The sequence below is a fragment of the Mus caroli genome, unplaced genomic scaffold, assembly GCF_978045245.1.
Source record: "Mus caroli unplaced genomic scaffold, Mus_caroli_1 scaffold_13, whole genome shotgun sequence".
In the NCBI taxonomy this organism is placed as follows: Eukaryota; Metazoa; Chordata; class Mammalia; order Rodentia; family Muridae; genus Mus; species Mus caroli.
The window spans coordinates 32,441,516-32,450,533 of record NW_028227268.1 but is presented as its reverse complement, the minus strand read 5'-3'; positions in this window follow the sequence as shown (position 1 = coordinate 32,450,533).

The window sequence follows — 9,018 nt, the reverse complement described above, 5'->3', positions numbered from 1 at the left end:
CACACACACACACACACACAGAGTTGAATTTCTACAAATGGAAAACAGTTATTGAAATGAAAACTTAGCACCATCAAATGACTGGCTTACTATAATGTAGGAATGATACAGGAGTGAAGAGGTGACCCTGAGAGAACACCATGAGGAGATAGAGAAACTAAAAGTGTGAATGTGCCACTCTCTAAGGTTCATCTTGCCATGCAGAACTGCCAAGAATTTCTGACTTGAATTCCAAAAGAAGAGAACAGGAAGGTGAGGTGTGGGGTGAGTAGGCAGTGGGGGAGCTAGAGAGGAGCGAGGGTGAGAAGGACTCAGGAAGCTGAAATGTAAGGAAAATGTTCAACAACACGGAAAACAGCACAAGATGAGGCAGAGTTCTGTTTAAGAGGTCAATAAGAGGTTGATTAACTTGGTGTTGTTTAACTGTGCAGTAAAAACAAGGATATGAACTCCACGATGTCAATATAAAAAAAAAACCTATGGAAACAAAAGTGAGTATAATATTTAAGTATGTATCTCACCTAGAAGCTATCACCAAATGACAGGGAAAGATGTTGGGCATCATTGGTCCTTCGGACAGTTTGCATTAAAACCAGAGTGAGGTATTACTGTATAGTTATTAGAATGGCTAAAGGCAAAGAATTGATCAGGGCTAGGAAGGAGGCTCCATGGGAAAAGGTGCTTGCTGCAGAGTCTGGTGAGCTGAATTCAAGCCCCAGAACACACGGGATGGAAGGAAGAAACTGAATTCCACAGGTTGTCTTCTGACCTCCACACATGTGTTAATGGCATTTTTATACCACAAACACACACACAGACACACACACACACACACACACACACAGAGAGAGAGAGAGAGAGAGAGAGAGAGAGAGAGAGAATAGATAAATGTATTTTTTAAAGAAAAAAGAGAGAATTCCGATAAAAAGTGTTGGCAAAGCTGAGGAGGAGCTAGCTCTCTCTCTCTCTCTCTCTCTCTCTCTCTCTCTCTCTTTCTCTATAAGTATGTGTGTCTCTCGCTGTCTCTCTCTCCCTCTGTCTCTCTCAGTCTCTCTCTGACTCTGTCTGTCTCCCCTGTCTCTCTCTGTCTGTCTCTCTCTGTCTGTCTCTCTCTTGTGATAGGAGTAAAACTGTTTAAACTCTTTGAGAAACTCTTCATAACTTCTTAAGAAGTTAAACACATAACTACCCTACCACCCAGCCTTTTCATTCCTAGATACACAGCTAGGATACGTATGGTTCACACTGTAGACTATACACATATCTTCATAGACATGCTTTGTCAGGAGCCATAGTGGGACAAGCTAATAACTAGCAGGTGATCATCCTAAAATGGCCTGCTTCAGATTATTATATAATCTGCGTCAGATTCACCCTTATTAAGCAAGGCTGTAAGGAATTCATTTTAGGAAAATTTCCTGCTATTAATATGCTTTCCCTGTTATTATTAAACATATAGAACAATCAACAAGTAATAGCACATCCCTTTGGAGCAGATCTCTGCCGATCCACGAAGATGTACTGTCTTGTAGTGATGGCATATAGACAAATAGATGACTTAATTCTTAATGATGATCCTATAAGAATTCCTAAAATTATATCTGTTATTGTTAAGCTCTTTTATAGTGTGATTGCTATTAGGTTCTTTTCTGATAGTCAAAGCTGCAATGAGAACTCTGCCAGTCTCCCAGGTGTCACCATTTAATTGCTCTTAGATGGTAACCAGACTTTCTCCTACTCAGGGCACATTCCAAGAGGTTATAAAACGATTAACCAAAGGTCACAAAAACCGGAACTAATGATGTATTATAGGTGCTAGAACAGAAGATAAAAATTGACTGGGTTTATCTACACAAAACTCCACTAATAACTTAGTGATGATTTCAAACCTTCAGTGAACCTGTGGAGCTGAGGCAGGTGATGAATGTTTAGCTAGATAATCACTCTTAATGGATATGCATGCAAACATTCTCTGCTGTAAACTTCTATTTCAATTTATGATTTGATTTTCTGTGTGAACTTGTGATGAACTTTGTAACATGTGATCATGTATTCTGAAAGATGTATAAGTACTGAAGACAAAGAGATGAGAAACAGAGAAATTTTCCTTCACACCCCCCCAGAAGAATTTTTCCTTTTCCCCACTTAGAATCTTTCTGCCTTTCTCCTTAGATAGCTTTCATAGGAAACCTTTACAACTTAGTACTAAATGCTATAATCACTTTTCTAAGTGTCCCCTTTTTCTTCCTGCTACTTCTGACTGAAAGTTAGAACTGAGCAGTTCCTGCTGATAGAGCAAAAGGAGGCCACTTTGCTTAATCCTCCCCTGTTAGGCTACAGCTGTTAATCACCTAAGCCAGCAGCAATCTTTTACTCTCAGAAAGAGCAAGAAAGTTTTTAGGACTTTTTAGACATTTCATCAGAATTTCATTACAGTTAGGGAACTGGAACATCCTGAGACCCTCAGACTTTAAAACCATCACCAGAGTCCCACTCTGTGCCTCCACCACTACCTTCTCCAGGCCCAGAGGCTCCTAGCAATGCTTACGTGGGCAGATAATTAGAAATAATCAAGATGTTCTTCAGTGAGCGATCAGATAAAACACATTTTTGTTATGTCCATCAGTGAAGTACTACTCAGCAATGAAACCTTAAATGATGAATGTATCGAGCTGGGAATTTAACTCAAGTTGCAAAGTATTTTCCTAAAATGTATGACAACCCAGTTTTAACTCCCAGCAGTGTCTGAAACACACACGCACACATACACACACAACCTACAAAACCAAAACTCTGTGTACATGCATGCATGCATTAAAATTATCCATTAAAATCACGTAGTACCCTAAAGACTTGTGTCTCCTCTAATTCTCTGTACCAGTAAGCACACTCAGTGACCCAGATCTTGGCTTCTATATGCCATCTCTGCTAAATACTTGGAACACCAGCTGATTATAGGTTCAAATACAGAATTTATAAACCTGTGTACCTGAAACTAAGGGGATGTTCAGAGAGCACTTGAAGTCATGTCAAAAAGATACAGGAGCTGGCTTGTGGGACTATCCACTGGCCAAATTCTGGGAAATGTGACATCAAGAAAGAATAAAGACAACAATAGATTATGAGCGAAGATTTAAAAGAAAATGGTGGGTCTGAGGAGATTGGCTCCATTGTGACATTGCTTGCCACAAAAGCATAAAGACCTGAGTTCTATCCCCAGCATCCACTCAACAAACATGGACTGGTGAAGTACACTTGAGATCCCAGCACTAGCAAGGCATGGATAGATGCCTCCCTAGCCTATCGTCAGCAGGCCCCAGGTCCCAGTGAGAAACTCCATCTTAATAAACAAGGTGGGGCCAGCAACATCACTCTGCAAATAGAAGTTCTGAGGACCTGAATTCAGTGACAAGAATCCACAATACGAGGAGAGAACTGATTGGCTTACATATATGTACACCAACTGACACCCACATGCATGTCACGGCATGTACACACATCATACAAACACACAACTCTAGAAATGAATAGTAACTTTTAAGAGATGGATGGTTCCTGAGGAGCAACATCTGAGTTTGACCTTTAACCTACCCACATACGTGCATACCGACAGACACTCAACATGCAAACACACCTCCACAAACACCTGTTCCCACACATGTATGCATTCTCTCAAACAAAAGATCTATGCCTATTGATTAGAGAAGAAAGATGTGGAGGAGAAATGAGTGGCAGCAGAGAGGGGAAAGACTCCATCTCTTTTAGATGAAATAGAAGTGAAATAGTTAGAAAAATTCCCATATCTCACCCTCAATGTTTTGTTCGACTTAGGAAAGGATCTTCAACAGAGGCTAAGCTGTCATATGAAACATTGGAGGTTATTATATCAATCGCCTCAAAGGACTGCCCACAGATTACTTAAGACGTGCACACAGGAATGCGTAACTCTATGGAGAAATGTGGTCATCTCCCCATACCTGATCAAAGATCAGTAGTATCCTGAATAATAGGACAGCTATTATTATGGTTCTCTGAAATTACACAATGAGAGGTTGACAGCATCATCTAAACATTGGGGTTTTGTTTGTTTGTTTGTTTTGTTTTTTGTTTTTGTTTTTGTTTTTGTCAAATGTTTAACCTGTAACCAATTGTAAGACACTAATCAAATAGAGAAAGTAGAAAATCTGTCAAAATATCTACTCCACTTAAAAAAATAATAATGAACTGAAACTGCTCCAAAACTCAAAAGAAATAACAACTATATGTGTTATATATAAATTTTAGTTGGATTACAGAATTGCAAAGCTCTATCGACATTAGTCAATCAGAGAGCAACTTGGGGGAGGGACTATAGAAGTGGGAAGGGTCCTGGGAGTGACCAAATGCCACTCTGCTAGTGAGACCTTCCCTTACCACATCTTCTTGAGCCTCCAACTCAGGTTTTCTCTCTCTGTTTCTGAGTTTGACCTCAGAGTGGTGATAAGGGATATTTGAATATGAAGCTTTCCGATGATATTATTACAGAATTATCCTTGATATCTTTTAAGCATAGAAATGCTGCTGCTGTTGAGAGAATGTGGCTTTCAATATTGGGAAATGCAGGCTGCAATTCTCAGGCGATAAGTACTATGTTCCCCATAATTTGCATCCAAATGTATCGCTTAAAAAGCAGTAAATATAAACAGAAGATGAACTTCGAGCAAGGGCATCCAGGTGTCTTGTTGTTCTGTCCCTCCAACATTTTGATACGTTTGAAACTATTCTAATACTAACCTTAGGGGGAAATCCAGCAATATGTTTTTCTGGACTTCTTTGTTTCTTCTCCTTATTCCAGGATAAAATACCCCAACAAAATCAACATAAGGGAGAACGTGGGTTTATGTGGGTCCCAGTCCATGTGGTTAAAAAGTTTAAGAGGATGGGCCATCACAGCCAAGGAGAGAGTAATGAGTTAATCCCCACTTGCTAGGTTTCGTGGCTTTTAGGCACTGCATGCAAAGGGGGATCCTGCTGCTGTGGGTGCTAATCTGCGGGTGAGTGGAGCAATCTGCAGAATGCTGTGTTACCTGTAGAGTCTGGTGTCCCGATTGATGGCATCCTGTCTTCTAGATATGCAATCCAATAATGATCCTTTAATCTCCCGGATCTTTGGACCTTCCCATGCCCCCTTGTATAATACAAGTTGAGACTTTTGATCTTGGATAGGCAGGATGTATGCCCCTGATTAACAGACAAGTAGCTGCAGAAAGTGGATCATTAGCCATCATCAACTCTTAAGATGAAGAAATCAAAGTCACCAAGGGGTAAACTGAGGCAGGAGAGAAAGGCAGAGAAAATTAAGACAACATGGGAAAAGAAAAGTTCTCTTACTTTTCCTTCCCCTTCTTTTCCTCTTCCTTCTCCTCTTCCTTCTTTTCCCCCTCCTCTTCCTCCTCGATCTGGTGGGAATCTCCTGCTAATTGAGAGTCATGAGTTCCAGCACAGGGCTGGTGAGTCTCAGCAGTTAGAACCACAAGAACACAGGCCTGAAACCGAACTCAATCCACAGATCCCACAAAGTGACAGAAGAGATTGGACCTTCACACAGGTCCTATGGCATGCACACACACACACTTGAAAGAAGTTAAATTAATTAATTAAATTAAAGAATTCCATCACAATTAATAAAATTGGCCATGAAGTTTGCTTCCATTGAAACAATATTTCTCTTATATGGAGATATTTAAAATAAGAATGCTAAAATAGCAATGAAGCAGACATAAAACCTGAACAAATATGACCTCTAAGTAGGATCTTACCCCTCCCCTAGATGCAAACCTGAAGTTTACAGTCTCCTAAATAAGACTCTAAACTTTGTTTACAACAAAAGCGTGTCTTAGTTTCCTTATGGAATTCTGTGACTCAGGGTTTTCTCTTACCAGTTTTCCAGAACATCTCAGAAACCACCCTATGAGCCCACTTGAGATCCTCTGAAGCCCCCTGATATACAACTGCAGGCATAGCCCAAATCTAACACAAGGCTGTTATGCCGATATTTAAGCTTGGCTCTCTTTTGAGAAACACACACACACACACACACAATATTTGGGTTTTCTTACTCTTGCCCTGGGTTTTTTTCTGTCTAGTAACACTCTTGTCTAAACCTTCATTAAATTCCAGTAAACCTCAGGTTGGCTTCATAAAAATAAATTAGTGAATGAATGAATGAATGAATGAGTAAATAAATATACCTGCATTTACTACAGCTGTCAGAAAAGTTCCTCTATGAGCTAAACAATGTCTACCCATTCCTTAGACAGTCCCAACAAAAATCTGGGGACTCAATGACCTTATTAGTATCATGCATAGCTTGAAGTGAGTGTTACAAGCAGCAGCATGGATAATGCTAAGAGGAGGACCACACCCAGTTTCCCAAGGCATCATATAGATGGAGACCCCTCAGTTAACCTTCTCCAGACTACATCCTTTAGTGCCCTCCTCAGCCACGGCCCCATGTGCAGTTGGGACAAAGTTGACACAAATGCCAGGATACTGAGAGATACTGAATTTAGGGTCCAATGACCCTCTCTGCTCCTTCTCCATCTTTGAGTGAATGCCAACAGTCCGCAAGCTTCATCTTGATAGATCATTCCCTGGACGTACAGCTGATCTCATGAAGATGGTGGAAAGTTTGCTCTTAAAACTGAGGACTGCAGAAACAGAATACTAGCCAGCAATCGATTTCCAATATCAGATTTCTTCCTGCTTAGATACCCAAGGAGGGTTTTATTTCCTCTCGGATGACAGTTGATGAAAACTGTATTCATTGGTTCAGATGCTCAACACATCAGGATGACCAGTGTGATCAATTTAAACTATAAATCTGGTGAGATCTGGGAGGAAACTCAGAAAGTGTGTTCCTGGGATGTGTGACACCAGTTCTGAAATTCAGAGAAGTGGTCTAGAGATGAAGCGCTTTTATAAGACGAAAGGGGTTTGGTTTGGTTTGGTTTTTTGGTTATGGTTTAGTTTTTCAGTTGTGGTTTTGCTTCTGTTTTTGTATTCACTGGTGGAAACCATTCTCATCCAGCAGCTGAGAAATGACTGGATTACTTGGTATCTCAGAGAAAAGATCTGAGTGGGGAATCAACCCTTCTCACTTCCCCCTAGGACATTGTTCCCATGCAGCGCTGATTTGCTAAGTGGATCCCTAAACAGAGCTGTGGTCAGGAGATCTAGGACCTGATTACTTTAAGGAATAGGAAAACTGCATTGAAATTTTTAGCAGGCTTACTCTGTGATATAAAAATAATGCCTATCCTAAGGAGTCACCAAATAGATGAGCTAGAAAACACACCCCAGAGAGCTCTGTGAGGTAAAAGTCAACACATCAGAAATTCCTTTTTAAAGATTCATTTGTTTTTATTTTATGTGTACATGTGTTTTGTCTGTCTGTATGTATGCTTACTGCATGTATGCAGTGCCCACGGTGGCCAGAAGAGGCCTTTGTGTTCACTGCAAATGGACTTACAAACAGCCATGAATCACCAAATAGGTGCTGGAAACTAAAGTCAAGTACTTTGAAAGATGAACAAATAGTCCTAACCCTGAATCAGTTGTGTGTCCCCAGAAAAATTGAAGCCCTGGTTCCCCTCCCAAACAGCTCTTTCCTGGTAGATTCACCTTGTACAATTATGCCGAGGTTTGGATCCCAAACATTCCCTACAAATCTGTATCTTAAATGTTCGATATCCAATGTATGATTCCACCTGGTGGTAGAACCTTTTGAATGTAGGGCCTCCTGGAAGGAAATTTCATGCTCGAAAGCATGCCCTGGAGGGGCTATTGGAAACCCGGCCCCCTTTTTCTTCCTCTTTGTTTCTCATCTTTCATCATGTGAACAGGTTTCCCCATATGCTTCCACCATAATGTACTGCCGAAAGCCACGGGTCCAAGTAATCATGAACTGAAACCTCTAAAACCAGGGACTAAAACAATCCTTCCCTTTTTTAATGAGATACGTTGGCAGGCTGTTTTGTTACAACAGAAAGCCAACTGATTCAGATAGATTGCTTTGTGTCTTCAAATGCTCACCAAGTTTTGCACAATGGATAGTAGGTTGGGCTTCTAAGTTACTCAAAAGTTTTATCATCATAGAGCAATGGAGAAGCTTAAGAGAGTCAACACTGAGGAGATAGCTCACTCTGTAAAGAGCTTGCTGGCTACATGGGCAAAAGAGACCTGAGATCTATTCTTGGTGCCATGTAAAACTCCCAGCATCGTTGGCACCCACTTCTAATTCCAGAGCTGAGGAGGTAGAAACAGGAGGATCTCGGAGGTTCACTGACTAGCTGGTCTAGCTTAATTTGTGACCTCCAGGCCAATGAGAGACTCCTTCCTAGATCAGGGAGACAGTGATCCTGAGGGTGATTCCTGAAATTGTCCTCTGGCTCTTACACACATGAGCATCCACGAATACAAAATATGTGCATGCACCACACATTTCAAAAAAGAGGGCCAGCCTGATGTGCCTGATCTCCAAAGCATATATAGTAAGTTCCATAAACCAGTCAACCACAGTTCAACCATGCCAAGTTACTCTTTATGAACCAGAAGTTATGGAAAGTGTGTTTAATTCCCATGAGGCCAGTCCATTAGAGCCTTTGGGTTCTACAAGAATCAACTGAGGTTTTGAGAGGTGACCACATAGCAAGGCGAAGTCTGCTAATCCACTTTAGAGCTCACTCTCTTATTCCTAGGTCACCTACAAAGGATCCAGAGTCTTCTAACTAGATTGTATCTACAAGGGCTTCTTGTGCTCAGTCATGAGTTACCACAGCAATTAAAGTACAAACTTTCAAACTGAATAATGGCTTCCCTATTCTGGCAGATTGTATTTTTATTCCTTCAGATGTTTTTATGTTAATAAAAAGAAGTAGACACCTTAATAGAAGAATGAACTCAAGGCAGCATCTCATATCTCTTAAAATTGCATTTCTTGAAGGTCTTAAGGGTTGCTGGAGAATAGAAAGCTTCAGT